Source organism: Salvelinus fontinalis, chromosome 26 (assembly GCF_029448725.1).
Source record: "Salvelinus fontinalis isolate EN_2023a chromosome 26, ASM2944872v1, whole genome shotgun sequence".
Lineage (NCBI taxonomy): Eukaryota > Metazoa > Chordata > Actinopteri > Salmoniformes > Salmonidae > Salvelinus > Salvelinus fontinalis.
Genome location: NC_074690.1, coordinates 1075654 through 1091104, shown reverse-complemented (window position 1 = coordinate 1091104; position 15451 = coordinate 1075654).

Sequence of the window (15451 nt, the reverse complement as noted above, 5' to 3'; positions counted from 1 at the left end):
AAATCTCAGACTGAGAAAAATGTGATCTCCCGCTGTCTGCAAGTTTGGACAATGGCATGACACCTTATTGACATGGAAATTCATCCAACCACTCTGAATACATAAATGTTAGAATACATACTTGTCTTTAATATAATATTACATTTCACAGAATTTACGTAAATGAGACATGTCATAACTAATAATTATGCCAATGTCAAAAGTTTTATTCATCAAATTGATTCCAATATTACTACCAAATGCCCCTCAAATACTGTAATGGAGTGAGTCCATGTTGCCCCCACAACCACAGTCATAATTCTTTATATAAAATATAATCTGACCTTATTTAGTTGAATATCAGTAATTAATTAATTCTTATCAACAACTATAAAATATATATTTTGAACCTCTCCTCACCTCATGCTTCGGACGGAGTTGGCCGTTACCTCTTTTGCTTAGTTTGATTTATGACCCTGGTGAAAACATATAAAATAAATATTTGAAATCTAGAACAGGCCCATTTAGGCTTTTATATAGTTTATGACACTGTAAACTCCAATCTGTAGTTATTCATCTACATTATGAATGAGATGAAGATGCCGCAGGCGCTTAAAACAGTCCAGTAGGATTCTTACGACTTAAGGTTAGAATTCCTATGGCCCATAACACTGGTACACTATTTCAAGACTCTTATCCACTCATATGGCTGAGAGAGGTATAATATAGCTGCCGCAAACTTTTATGACACTCTGAAGTAAATCGCTTAGCAGCTGAGCTGGCTTCAATAAAACTGATATGAAATTAATAGGGGTAGCACTTAATACCAACACTTGTAATAAATAATTTATCATGTATTATTCAGTTGTTTATTCATCATTTATTCACACACATTTATCATTACTCACACATGTTAGTAAACTAGTTATTCACACATTTATAAACCAATTTTAATGTATTTAATAATGATTTATAAAATTATTCATAAGATCTTAAATTAAAGCATGTCATGCCCTGACCTTGGAGAGCCTTTTTTATGTCTCTATTTGGTTTGGTCAGGGTGTGATTTGGGTGGGCATTCTATGTCCTTTATTTCTATGATTTGTGTTTCTATGTTTTGGCCGGGTATGGTTCTCAATCAGGGACAGCTTTCTATCGTTGTCTCTGATTGGGAATCATACTTAGGTAGCCCTTTTTCCCACCTGTGATTGTGAGTAGGTATCTTTGTTAGTGGCACTATAGCCCTCGGAAGCTTCACGGTCGTTTCTTTGTTTTCTTGTTTTGTTGTCGACACTTCTTCCGACGGCCGTCCACTTCTTTCGACGGCCGTGACAAGGCACCTGTAAACCTGTAAACTTAATCATTAGTTTAGTCTTCTTGCAAGACCTTATCAAAAGGCTATTTATACTTCAGAAATACTTTATAAAAGTAAAAGTGTCACGTTCCTGACCTATTTATGTTAGTTTTTGTGTGTTAGTTGGTCAGGACGTGAGGTTGGGTGGGCATTCTATGTTATCTGTTTCTATGTTGGTTTTGGTTTGCCTGGTATGGCTCTTGATTAGAGGCAGGTGGTTTGCGTTTGCCTCTAATTAAGAGTCATATTTAGGTAGGGCATTCTCACTGTTTGTTTGTGGGTGATTGTCTCCTGTGTCCGTATGTCTGTTCGTACCACATGGGACTGTAGCGTTTGTTTGTTTCGTTTCGTTTCGATGTCGTCTGTTTTCCTGTACGTAAGTTTATGTTTAATTATGTAAGTTTATGTTCAGGTTGCGTCAACGTCGTTTTGTTATTTTGTAGTTTGCAAGTGTTTGTTTCGTTTCGTGTTGCTATCTTTATCGTTGTTTAATAAAGATGGCTTATTTCCCAACGCCTGCATTTTGGTCTGAAGATCCCTCTCTCCTCACCTCTTCCGAGGATGAGGAGAGCGTCACCCGTTACAGAATCACCCACCAAGCTAAGACCAAGCGGCAAAGGGAAACTAAACGGAGTAAGGGACAGGAGAGAAAGGATTTCTGGACATGGGAGCAAATAATGAATGGAGAAGGTCCCTGGGCTAAGGCAGGAGAAAATCGCCGTCCCAAAGCTGAGCTGGAGGCACGGAGGAGAGCAGAGGCTACCGGGGAGAGGAACCGGAGCTATGAGGGAACGCGTCTGGCACGGAAGCCAAAAAAGCCCGTGAGTAATTCCCAAAAATTTCTTGGGGGGGGGGCTAGGAGATAGTGGGCCAAGGGCAGGTAGGAGACCTGCGCCCACTTCCCAGGCTTACCGTGGAGAGCGGGAGTACGGGCAGGCGCCGTGTTACGCAGTAGAGCGCACGGTGTCTCCTGTACGAGTGCATAGCCCAGTGCGGGTTATTCCACCTCCCCGCACTGGTAGGGCTAGATTGGGTATTGAGCCAGGTGTCATGAGGCCGGCTCAACGCGTCTGGTCTCCAGTGCGTCTCCTCGGGCCGGCATACATGGCACCTGCCTTACGCATGGTTTCCCCGGTTCGCCTACATAGGCCGGTGCGGGTTATTCCACCTCCCCGCACTGGTCGGGCAACCGGGAGCATTCAACCAGGTAAGGTTGGGCAGGCTCAATGCTCAAGAGTGCCAGTACGTCTCCACGGTCCGGTATTTCCGGCACCACCTCCCCGCCCCAGCCTAGTACCTACAGTGTCTACACTACGCACTAGGCTACCAGTGCGTATCCTGAGCCCTGTTCCTCCTCCACGCACTCTCCCTGTAGTGCGTGTATCTAGCCCGGTGCCTCCAGTTCCGGCCCCACGCACTAAGCTACCAGTGCGTCTTCAGAGCCCTGTACACACTGTATATTCTCCCCCTACTAATCCTGATGTGCTTGTCCTCAGCCCGGCGTCACCAGTGCCGGTACCACGCATCAGGGATAGAGTAGGCTTTGAGAATACAGTGTGCCCTGTTCCTGCTCCCCGCACTAGTAGGAAGGTGCTTATCATTTGCACGGTGCCTCCAGTTCCGGCACCACGCACCAGGTCTACAGTGCGCCATATCCGGCCAGAGCCATCCGTCTCCCCAGCGCCATCTGAGCCATCCGTCTCCCCAGCGCCATCTGAGCCATCCGTCTCCCCAGCGCCATCTGAGCCATCCGTCTCCCCAGCGCCATCTGAGCCATCCGTCTCCCCAGCGCCATCTGAGCCATCCGTCTCCCCAGCGCCGTCTGAGCCATCCGTCTGCCAGGAGCCTGCAAAGCCGCCCGTCTGCCATGAGCCTGCAAAGCCGCCCGTCTGCCATGAGCCTACAGAGCCGTCAGCCAGACAGGAGCCGCTAGAGCCGTCAGCCAGACAGGAGCCGCTAGAGCCGTCAGCCAGACAGGATCTGCCAGAGCCGCCAACCAGACAGGATCTGCCAGAGCCGCCAACCAGACAGGATCTGCCAGAGCCGCCAACCAGACAGGATCTGCCAGAGCCGCCAACCAGACAGGATCTGCCAGAGCCGCCAACCAGACAGGATCTGCCAGAGCCGCCAACCAGACAGGATCTGCCAGAGCCGCCAACCAGACAGGATCTGCCAGAGCCGTCAGAGAGCCATGAGCAGCCAGAGCCGTCAGAGAGCCATGAGCAGCCAGAGCCGTCAGAGAGCCATGAGCAGCCAGAGCCGTCAGAGAGCCATGAGCAGCCAGAGCCGTCAGAGAGCCATGAGCAGCCAGAGCCGTCAGAGCGCCATGAGCAGCCAGAGCCGTCAGAGCGCCATAAGCGTCGAGAGCCGTCAGCCTGCCATGAGCGTCGAGAGCCGTCAGCCTGCCATGAGCGTCGAGAGCCGTCAGCCTGCCATGAGCGTCGAGAGCCGTCAGCCTGCCATGAGCGTCGAGAGCCGTCAGCCAGCCATGAGCATCGAGATTCGTCAGTCAGCCATGAGCTGCCCTTCAGCCTGAAAAGGCTGGATACCCAGAACTGCCCATCAGTCCAGAGCTGTCTCTCTGTCCGGAGCTGCCTTTCAGTCCGGAGTTGCCCCTCTATCCTAATCTCCCTCTCTATCTTCATCTATCTCTATATTCTTATCTATCCCTCTTTCTTGATTTATCTCTCTGTCCCGGTGTTGTCCCTATTAGATATGTTGTTAAGGGAATTTTGTGGGGGTCAAAAGAGGGTGGACATTCTTGGAGGGAGGAAGTTAGGATGGATTATGGTGGGGTGGGAACCGCGCCCCGAGCCTGAACCACCACCGTGGTTAGATGCCCACCCAGACCCTCCCCTAGACTTTGTGCTGGTGCGTCCGGAGTTCGCACCTTGTGGGGGGGGTACTGTCACGTTCCTGACCTATTTATGTTAGTTTTTGTTGTTTTGGTTTGCCTGGTATGGCTCTTGATTAGAGGCAGGTGGTTTGCGTTTGCCTCTAATTAAGAGTCATATTTAGGTAGGGCATTCTCACTGTTTGTTTGTGGGTGATTGTCTCCTGTGTCCGTATGTCTGTTCGTACCACATGGGACTGTAGCGTTTGTTTGTTTCGTTTCGTTTCGATGTCGTCTGTTTTCCTGTACGTAAGTTTATGTTTAATTATGTAAGTTTATGTTCAGGTTGCGTCAACGTCGTTTTGTTATTTTGTAGTTTGCAAGTGTTTGTTTCGTTTCGTGTTGCTATCTTTATCGTTGTTTAATAAAGATGGCTTATTTCCCAACGCCTGCGTTTTGGTCTGAAGATCCCTCTCTCCTCACCTCTTCCGAGGATGAGGAGAGCGTCACCCGTTACAAAAAGTTTTGAGTGTAATTTCTCACAAAAAGTTGGGCAAGCCATAGGTACAGATTCCAGCTATACATGTGTTTTGAATGTTGCCATAAGTGGTTAAAGGTGTTATGAATGGTTTCACAAAAAGCTTATGAATTTTTTATTTGACCTTTTATTTAACTAGGCAAGTCAGTTAATTAAGAACAAATTCTTATTTTCAATGACGGCCTAGGAACAGTAGGTTAACTGCCTTGTTCAGCGGCAGAACGACAGATTTGTACCTTGTCAGCTCGGGGATTCAATCTTGCAACCTTTCGGTTACTGGCCCAACGCTCTAACCACTAGGCTACCTGCCGCCCCATGTATATCCCCTTCAAATAAAGTGTTACCAAAATAACCACTAATCCTGAAACAATTCATTTGTTTCTCCAAATTGGAGATTACATTTGAGATGCATCTTTAAGATTTGATGTACTAATGTGATTTGAATTTGTTAAAAGACATTGGTTCCTGGTATCAAATCAACACTTTTTTCAAGTCAATCACTTCACAGCTTTTAATATCTATAGTATATTTTCTGTCAAACATCTGCAATCAATTGTTGTGTAAAAGTGATTTATTTCCAATTGGTTCAAATGAATTAATGTGGCATTCTGTTCAGATGCAGAGTCTCATTCCATCCCCCTACTAGCAAAATGAAGATGTCACAACGTTCTCCCAACTTATTAGCAACATTGTGACAATGTCATGTTTTAATAAAGTCACTGTTGGAAACATCATAGGGGGCGCTGCAGGAGACACATGTTGATTAGGCAAGACAAACAATCTTTTAATTTCTTAGGCTCTGCTATTCTCATCTCTGCAGCCAAGGCGTATTGTTTAAAGCCTTTGAAGTGATTGAGTAGCGACTCTTCCAAACAACTGCCACAACATATTTTCTAGACACGTTTGTGGATAGAGAGAGTCTTCTTACAATGTAGGTTATTAAAATGGAGTTCATTACATTAAAGGTATTTTAATGGGCAGGTGTGTAGATATTGTACATGATATTTGACATTTGTCATTGTATCCGCAGGACATTTTTCTCTTAGATCCACAGTTGGGTATAAGTTTTCCTTAGAATCAGTTTAGCAAGTCCTCAACTTAAACATTACGGGGGAAATTACAAAACAGATCTTAGATCAATGTAAAAGGTGTGCTGTAGATGAATGCAGTGGACCAAGCCCGGGCCTAGAGAGCGGCTGGCAGTGAGCACAGGCTTTTTCACTGACACACCTGATTGGTTGGAATCAATACTATGAGGAGTTGATTCGCTGAATCAGCTGTGATAGAGCTGACACACCTGATTGGTTTGAATCAAGACTATAAGGTGTTGTTTCGCTGAATCAGCTGTGATAGAGCTGACACACCTGATTGGTTTGAATCAAGACTATGAGGAGTTGATTCGCTGAATCAGCTGTGATTGAGCTGACACACCTGATTGGTTTGAATCAAGACTATGTGGAGTTGATTCGCTGAATCAGCTGTGATTGAGCTGACACACCTGATTGGTTTGAATCAAGACTATGAGGAGTTGATTCGCTGAATCAGCTGTGATAGAGCTGACACACTTGATTGATTTGAATCAAGACTATGAGGAGTTGATTCGCTGAATCAGCTGTGATTGAGCTGACACACCTGATTGGTTTGAATCAAGACTATGAGGAGTTGATTCGCTGAATCAGCTGTGACAGAGCTGCTGTGGAACAAAATTCTGTACACCTTGCTGCCGTCCAGAACCGTTGCAGAACCCTGATGGTAACATCATAAGGACATCAATGATATCACAGAGTGGCAAACCATGATGCTATTGTTAACAGCCAGCTGTCCAGAACCGTTGCAAAGCGCTGATGGTAACATCACAATGACATCAAGTATATCACAGAGTGGCAAACCATGATGCTATTGTTAACAGCCAGCTGTCCAGAACCCTTGCAAAACGCTGATGGTAACATCACAATGACATCAAGTATGTCACAGAGTGGCAAGTAGCTTATAGTGTTTGACTAATAATAGAAAGTTTGCTAGTTCTAATCCCTGAGCTGACAAGGGTTTCTCAGGGGTTAGTTAGGAAGAAAAAAATAAACATTTCTAATTCACAAATGTAAATCACCCATCACAATATACATGTTTAAATCAGACCAACTCCTGGAAGTTTGCAGTTGTCTAAAAATACAGTAATATACTCACATTTTTACCCTTAAGCGTGTGTACATTACTGTATTTTTACCTGAGATATTGTTTTTCTACAGGAAAATTACAAATAAATAGCCGGAGTGACTCTTTAAGGGTGTTGTATCTCACAAAGTCGTGTTATTGTGACAGGCATGAGTTGCCTGCGAGTCCTCAGCCATTGGCTTACAACAGCGGGGTTTTTTTTGGTAACGTGATTTAATCCATTACAATGTCCCCCCGGTAAAGGTCTAAATTGGGATGTATAATGTCACATGCAATGGCAGGGATCCACATAACACTCCTGGTATCCCTTTGAAAGACTTGGAGTGACCAGAGCAAAGGGCTCAGGGCTCAGAACTTATTTTCCATGCAGGCCACATATCTCAGTGGTAATACAGTAGCCAATGTCAGCCAAAGTGAGGATAGGGTTGACTAAAATGGTCCAAAAAAATGGTGCTGTCCTACACCGGATTCCTCTGTGTTCCACAGGCTAGGTTGTCTGAGTTTTACTTTTACAGCAAGTCTATGAAAGGATGACATGTCTAATTAAAAAATATTGTTTAAAAGTATAAAGAAATGAATCGAAATGTAAGTTATTGTGTCTTTTAGAAAAGATTTACATCCCCATAACCACCCAATCGAACAGCTCTGTTAAACCTTTGGGGAAACCAACCGGGTTTGTAGAGCAAAACAGGATTATTTACCAGCCCTATCAATGACCTTGTCTTCAATATGGCCATATTCACAAACTGGGTGTCAGGAGTAAATGTAACCACCACAGCACAATTGTTTGGCAGTGCTTTATTTACCCCCCCGCCTCTCCCCCGCCCCGTGTCACAGTGATGAGTATAAAACCAGAACTAATGCACCAGTGGGATATGGTCATATACAGACTAGATGTCAAATACGCGCTTCTTTTTTGGACGGCTATATATTTAGCCGTTCACATGTAATGACAACACAGATCCTTTTAAAGACAGGACAAGTTCATAACAAAAGAGAGCATTGATGAAAGCGGTAATCCCATCCCCTCCCCTCAAGGGTTAGGATTGTCCTGCAGCTGTTGAGTGTACATACATCTTGGGTAGCAGGAGACTGGTCCAGACCAGCCTTAGGAAAGAGTGACATCACAGTCCCCTAGAGCAGTGGTTCCAAAACTGTGCACCAGTACCAGTCAAAGGTTTAGACACACCTAGTTATTCAGGGTTTTTCTTTATTTTTATTATTTTCTACCTTGTAGAATAATAGTGAAGACATCAAAACTATGAAATAACACAAATGGAATTATGTAGTAACCAAAAAACTATTAATCACTATTAATTTTTTATTTTGGAGATTCTTCAAAGTAACCACCCTTTGCCTTGATGACAGCTTTGCACACTCTAAATAGTACCTGCAAAACACCAGTCTCAACGTTAACCGTGAAGAGGCGACTCCGGCACGCTGGCCTGATGACTTGTGAGGCGTCTGTTTCTCAAACTAGACACTCTAATGTACTTGTCCTCTTGCTCAGTTGTGCACCGGTGCCTCCCACTCCTCTTTCTATTCTGGTTAGAGCCAGTTTGCGCTGTTCTGTGAAGGGAGTAGTACACAGCGTTGTACGAGATCTTCAGTTTCTTGGCAATTTCTCGCATGGAATAGTCTTCATTTCTCAGAACAAGAATACACTGACTCGTTTCAGAAGAAAGGGCTTTGTTTCTGGCCATTTTGAGCCTGTAATCGAACCCACAAATGCTGATGCTCCAGATACTCAACTAGTCTAAAGGCCAGTTTTATTGCCTCTTTATATCAGGACAACAATTTTCAACTGTGCTAACATAATTGCATAATGATCAATTATCCTTTTAAAATTATCAACTTGGATTAGCTAACACAACATGCCATTGGAACACAGGAGTTTCTGATAATGGGCCTCTCTATGCCTATGTAGATATTCCATAAAAAAATCACCCGTTTCCAGCTACAAAATTCATTTACAACATTAACAAAGTCTACACTGTATTTCTGATTAATTTGATGTTATTTTAATAGACAAAAAATGTGTTTTTCTTTCAAAAACAAGGACATTTCTGAGTGACCCCAAACTGAATGGTAGTGTATATTTTTCTTAATTCCATTTCTTTATTTTTAGATTTGTGTGTATTGTTGTGAATTGTTAGATACTACTGCACTGCTGGGTCTAGGAACACAAGCATTTCGCTACTCCTGCAATAACATCTGCTAAATATGTGTATTTGAACAATACCTTTTGATTTGATTTTGATTTTGAATTCAAACCACAAGTCCGGACGTTAATGAACCACTTCTTTGTGGATTTTGAGGTTATTGTATTGTTTTCTTCCCGTCACACCGACACGCCTCTTCCCCCTCAGAACATTAGACATGGGCCCTCAGATCCTCAGAAAGTTATACAGATGCACCATTGAGAGCATCACCGCTGGCTGCATCACCGCTTGATATGGCAACTGCTTGGCATCCGACCGTAAGGCGCTACAGAGGGTAGTGCGAACAGGTCAGTACATCACTGGGGCTGAGCTCAATGCCAATCCAGGACCTCAATACCAGGCGGTGTCAGAGGAAGGCCCTAAAAATTGTCAAAGACTCCAGTCACTAAATTCATAGACTGTTCTCTCTGCTACCGCACAGGAAGCTGTACCGATGTACCAAGTCTGGAACCAAAGGTCCATGAAAAGCTTCCAAGCTATAAGACTGCTAAAATAGCTACCTGGATTAGTTTTCATTTTGGACCTGAATGCATGCGGCATGGTAGACATAGTGGAGATCTGAGATCAGACGATTTTGATTTAATACCTGCTGACAAAGATCTACAGTCCTGGGCTCATTGCAACTTGAAGCCCCTGGTATATAGATAAGTGTAACATTACTGAATACATGAAATGATTTTGTCTTGGTCGTAAACTGGTATAGACAAATGTTATCATTATAGGAATATGGTTCAAGTGAAGACTGACAGCATAATTCCACCGTGTCCTATAATAAATATATTATCATAATGAGGACAGTGGAAGGCAAGTTGATAAATATATTTGATGGGAGCATTGAGAGTAACATTTACTGTAATTTCATAAACCAAATATGCTGATACTAGATTGCACTGGTCATCCTGTTCCCTAAAGAGTGTACGACGCAGGCACATTCTCTCTCACACAGACGGGCACACACACTGGTAGACCAAGAATGTAAAGTACCAGGGGAAGCCCTGGCAGCATGCGGACTACTGCTGTGATTCTCTACTACACACTGACAGGTTCTGTCACTGACTCACAGACAGCCAGGAGGAGAGTTTCTGTTACTGACTCACAGACGGCCAGGAGGAGAGTTTCTGTTACTGACTCACAGACGGCCAGGAGGAGAGGTTCTGTCTCTGACTCACAGACGGCCAGGAAGAGAGGTTCTCAGATTTTTTTCCCGACTAGTTCAGTCAAAAGAACATATCTATCGACACATTTTGTTCATTTGATTCAGTAATGCCGCCCTACTGGTGAACGTTGAACTGAAGACTTGAAAGAGTCAGGATTCAAGAAACCTCTTGTTCTCATGTCATTCACCATGGGGAGCTTATTCATTGGAGCGATCATTTGTGACTGAGCCTTGTGTAATGTGTGTTTTTAAACAATGTACAATGTGTTGATTGCTAGGCACACAAATACAATTATTTCTTGATGCATTTGAAACGAGATCTAGTTGCAGCCACAACCGGACTAGATCATGAACAACTTTAGGCGAAACGCAGGATGATAAGCACAAATATTGCTCGCGAACTGCCTCTCCCCAAACGACTCATTCTTCAGTTTGAGTTTGTTGAGCAGAGGCTGTGTATGTTCTGGTTCTATAAAATTATGTGTCCATAATAACATTCAATAATCAAGTATTTGAATTCATTATTGCATCATAAGATCAATCATCAGTTCTAAATATGTGTTTTCTTCTCTATGCTACACTGAGTGTACAAAACATTAGGACTGTTGAGTTGCCTGTTGCCCTCAGAACAGCCTCAGTTCGTCAGGGCTCTAAATGTGTAACGAACCTCGTCTGGAGAAGGAGATGAGGACCAAGGTGCAGCGTGGTAAGTATTCATAATACGTTATTTTTAATAAATATGAACACTCTAACCAAAACAACAACATGACAAACGAACAGTTCTGGAAGGTGACGACAAACACTAAACAGAAAATAACTACCCACAAACACAGGTGGGAAAAAAGGCTACCTAAGTATGGTTCTCAATCAGAGACAACGATAGACAGCTGCCTCTGATTGAGAATCACACATGGCCAAACACAAAGAAATAGACAACATAGAACACCAGACATAGAATGCCCACCCAAACTCACGCCCCGACCAACCAAAATAGAGACATAAAAAGGATCTCTACGGTCAGGGCGTGACAAAACGGTGTCGAAAGTGTTCCACAGTGATGTTGGCCCACGATGACTCCAAGGCTTCCCACAGTTGTGTCAAGTTGGCTCGATGTCCTTTGGGTGGTGGACCATTCTTGATGCACATGGAAAACTGTTGACCTTGAAAAAACCCTACAGTGTTGCAGTTCTTGACACACTCAAACTGGTGCGCTTGGCACCTACTACCATACCCCATTCAAAGGCACTTTAATCTTTTGTCTTGCCCATTCATCCTCTGAATAGCACACATACAAAAGCCATGTCTCAATTGTCTCAAGGCTTAAAAATCCTTCTTTAATAACCTCGCCTTCATCTACTTCATCTACACTGATTGAAGTGGATTTAAGTTACATCAATAAGAGATCATAGCTTCACCTGGATTCACCTGGTCAGTCTGTGTCATGGAAAGAGTTTCCTAATGTTTTGTACACTCATCTTATTTTCCTGTGCATATACAGTTGAAGTCGAAGTTTACATACACTTAGGTTGGAGTCATTAAAACTTGTTTTTCAACCACGCCACAAATTTCTTGTTAAAACAAACTATAGTTTTGGCAAGTCGGTTAGCACATCTACTTTGTGCATGACACAAGTCATTTTTCCAACAATTGTTTACAGACAGATTATTTAAATTATAAGACGTGTTCTGTCTCCTAGAGATGAACGTACTTTGGTGCAAAAAAATGCAAATAAATCCCAGAACAACAGAAAAGGACCCTGTGAAGATGCTGGATGAAACAAAAGTTCCTGTTTAAAATCTATATTCACAGTAAAACGAGTCCTATATCGACTTAACCTGGAAGGCCGCTCAGCAAGGAAGAAGCCACTGCTCCAAAACCACCATAAAAAAGCCAGACTACGGTTTGCAATTGCACATGGGGACAAAGATCGTACTTTTTGGACAAATGTCCTCTGGTCTGTTTGGCCATAATGACCATCGTTATGTTTGGAGGAAAAAGGGGGAGGCTTGCAGGCCGAAGAACACCATCCCAACCGTGAAGCACGGGGGTGGCAGCATCATGTTGTGGGGGCGCTTTGCTGCAGGAGGGACTGGTGCACTTCACAAAATAGATGGCATCATGAGGCAGGAAAATTATGTGGTTGGAATAGTATGTGGATATATGGAAGCAACATCTCAAGACATCAGTCAGGAAGTTAAAGCTTGGTCACAAATGGGTCTTCCAAATGGACAATGACCCCAAGCATACTTCCAAAGTTGTGGCAAAATGGCTTAAGGACAACAAAGTCAAGGTATTGGAGTGGCCATCAAAAAGCCCTGACAACAATCATATAGGAAATGTGTGGGCAGAACTGAAAAAGCATACAAACCTGACTCAGTTACACCAGCTCTGTCAGGAGGAATGGGCCAAAATTCACTCAACTTATTGGGAAGCTTGTGGAAGGCTACCTGAAACGTTTGACCCAAGTTAAACAATTTAAAGGCAATGCTACCAAATACGAATTGAGTGTATGTAAACTTCTGACCCACTGGGAATGTGATGAAAGAAATAAAAGCTGAAATAAATCATTCTCTCTACTATTATAATAACATTTCACATTCTTAAAATAAAGTTGTGATCCTGACTGACCTAAGACAGGGAATTTTTACTAGGATTAAAACTTAGTTTAAATGTATTTGTCTAAGGTGTGTGTAAACTTACGACTTCAACTGTATATGACAGACAAGTTGTTGGTTGGAGCACGTCTCGGGAGCCATATATATGACAGACAAGTTGTTGGTTGAAGCATGTCTCGGGAGCCATATATATGACAGACAAGTTGTTGGTTGAAGCATGTCTCGGGAGCCATATATATGACAGACAAGTTGTTAGTTGGAACAGAGTCTACAGTCTAAGGTGACACCAAACAGTTTAGTCCCCTCTACTTACTCAACAGCCAATCAATCATTACCAGATTCAGCTGAGGTCTAGAACTTAAGGAATTATTTGTACCAAATAGAATGCTTTTAGTATTAGATATGTTCAGGACAAGTTTATTACCGGCAACCCATTCCAAAAACAGACTGCAACTCGTTGTTTAGGGTTACAGTGATTTCACCCGCTGTGGTAGCTGACGTGTATAATTCTGAATCATCAGCGTACATAGACACACAGGCTTATTTTAATGGTGGGGCTGACATTCAGTGTCAGAGGATATACCCAACTTGACAACTGTGTATTTGGCCACAAAAGACCTCATCAACTGACTTGACAGCCATGGGTCTTCTCACAATCTACTGAGCACTGTATCGAGATCAGGGCCGGTATGTATCAAGCGTCTCAGAGTAGGAGTGTTGATCTAGGAGGAGTGTTGATCTCCTCCCTGTCCATGTCATTTTATGTATTGTGATCTAAACAGCAAACCAGGGATGGGTTCATTTCAAGTCAATTCAGGAACGTAACTAAAATTATTTCTCATTCAAAAGCATTGTGAACAGTTTACTTCCCGATTGAACTGAATTGTATTTATTCCAATCCAGCACTAACATACTGAACCTAATTTTAAGTAATTAAGGGCTAAATTAAAGATTATGATCTGTTGATTTAGCTGAACCCGCTTTGTTTGTGCTTGAGGTTTTGAATAGAACCCTACACACCATGTGGATGGGCTGTCCAGAACAGGAGATGCAGGTCCTTGATATACTGTTATTAAAGCAGAAATCTGCAGTTTAACAAAAATGGTAAAGTAGGGACCCCGCCATTGATTTGGTAAAGAGCTGATGGATGGGGCTGGTGGTAATGTAACCCATCTCAAATGTTTAGATAGAGCTATGGGAGCTAAGGACTGATCATCCATGAGATCAGATTAACAGTTTTAATGATGTTTTGAAGCTATACAGTGTTTGTTTACAATTACATTGTTTATAAACATGGGAATAAAAAAAAAACATAGATTTTGTGTTCTGATTGGGTTCTGATCAGGTTCTGATTGGGTTCTCATTGGGTTCTCATTGGGTTCAGATTGGGTTCTGATTGGGTTCTCATTGGGTTCTCATTGGGTTCGGATTGGGTTCTGATCGGGTTCTCATTGGGTTCTCATTGGGTTCTGATTGGGTTCTCATTGGGTTCTCATTGGGTTCTGATTGGGTTCTCATTGGGTTCTGATTGGGTTCTGATTGGGTTCTCATTGGGTTATCATTGGGTTCTGATTGGGTTCTCATTGGGTTCTGATTGGGTTATCATTGGGTTCTCATTGGGTTCTCATTGGGTTCTCATTGGGTTCTGATTGGGTTCTGATTGGGTTATCATTGGGTTCTGATTGGGTTCTCATTGGGTTCTCATTGGGTTCTGATTGGGTTCTGATTGGGTTCTCTTTGGGTTCTCATTGGGTTCTCATTGGGTTCTGATTGGGTTCTGATTGGGTTCTCATTGGGTTCTGATTGGGTTCTCATTGGGTTTTTATTGGGTTCTCATTGGGTTCTCATTGGGTTCTCATTGGGTTCTGATTGGGTTCTCATTGGGTTCTGATTGGGTTCTCATTGGGTTCTGATTGGGTTCTGATCAGGTTCTCATTGGGTTCTGATTGGGTTCTCATTGGGTTCTCATTGGGTTCTCATTGGGTTATCATTGGGTTCTCATTGGGTTCTCATTGGGTTCTGATCGGGTTCTGATTGGGTATGACAGTTGAACTAAACTCATGAGGCATTCATAAGTTATATTCTTCAAGAATCAATGAAGATAACATTAATATAAAAGTCAACAAATGTATGTGGCAATCACATGACTTTAAATGTCCTTATACCACGGCTGTGGTCTGTATCCAGGCACTCTGTGTTGCATCGTGCTTAAGAACCATCCTTATCTGTGGTATATTGGCCATATACCACACCCCCTGAGTCCTTAGTGCTTAAATATACAACTGGCGTTCTACAGTATATATTTGATGTATTCAGGCAGGGCCTTTGGAGGATTGAACAGTAACTCGTGATCCTATACATTTTAAGGGTAAGATTTAGTGCTCGATTCAATCCGTAGCCCATGAGATCTGTGTTGTAGTGCGACTGAGATTTAAAGGCAATGTTACCGCAATCTCTGAGACTGTATTTACAGTAAATGCTGCATATGTCGGCTCAATCACAATCGTCATTCCGTTTTGTTTTGTCAACCGCGTTACAACTGTGATACGGATTGAATCGAGCCCCTTAGTCTGTGCTCGCAA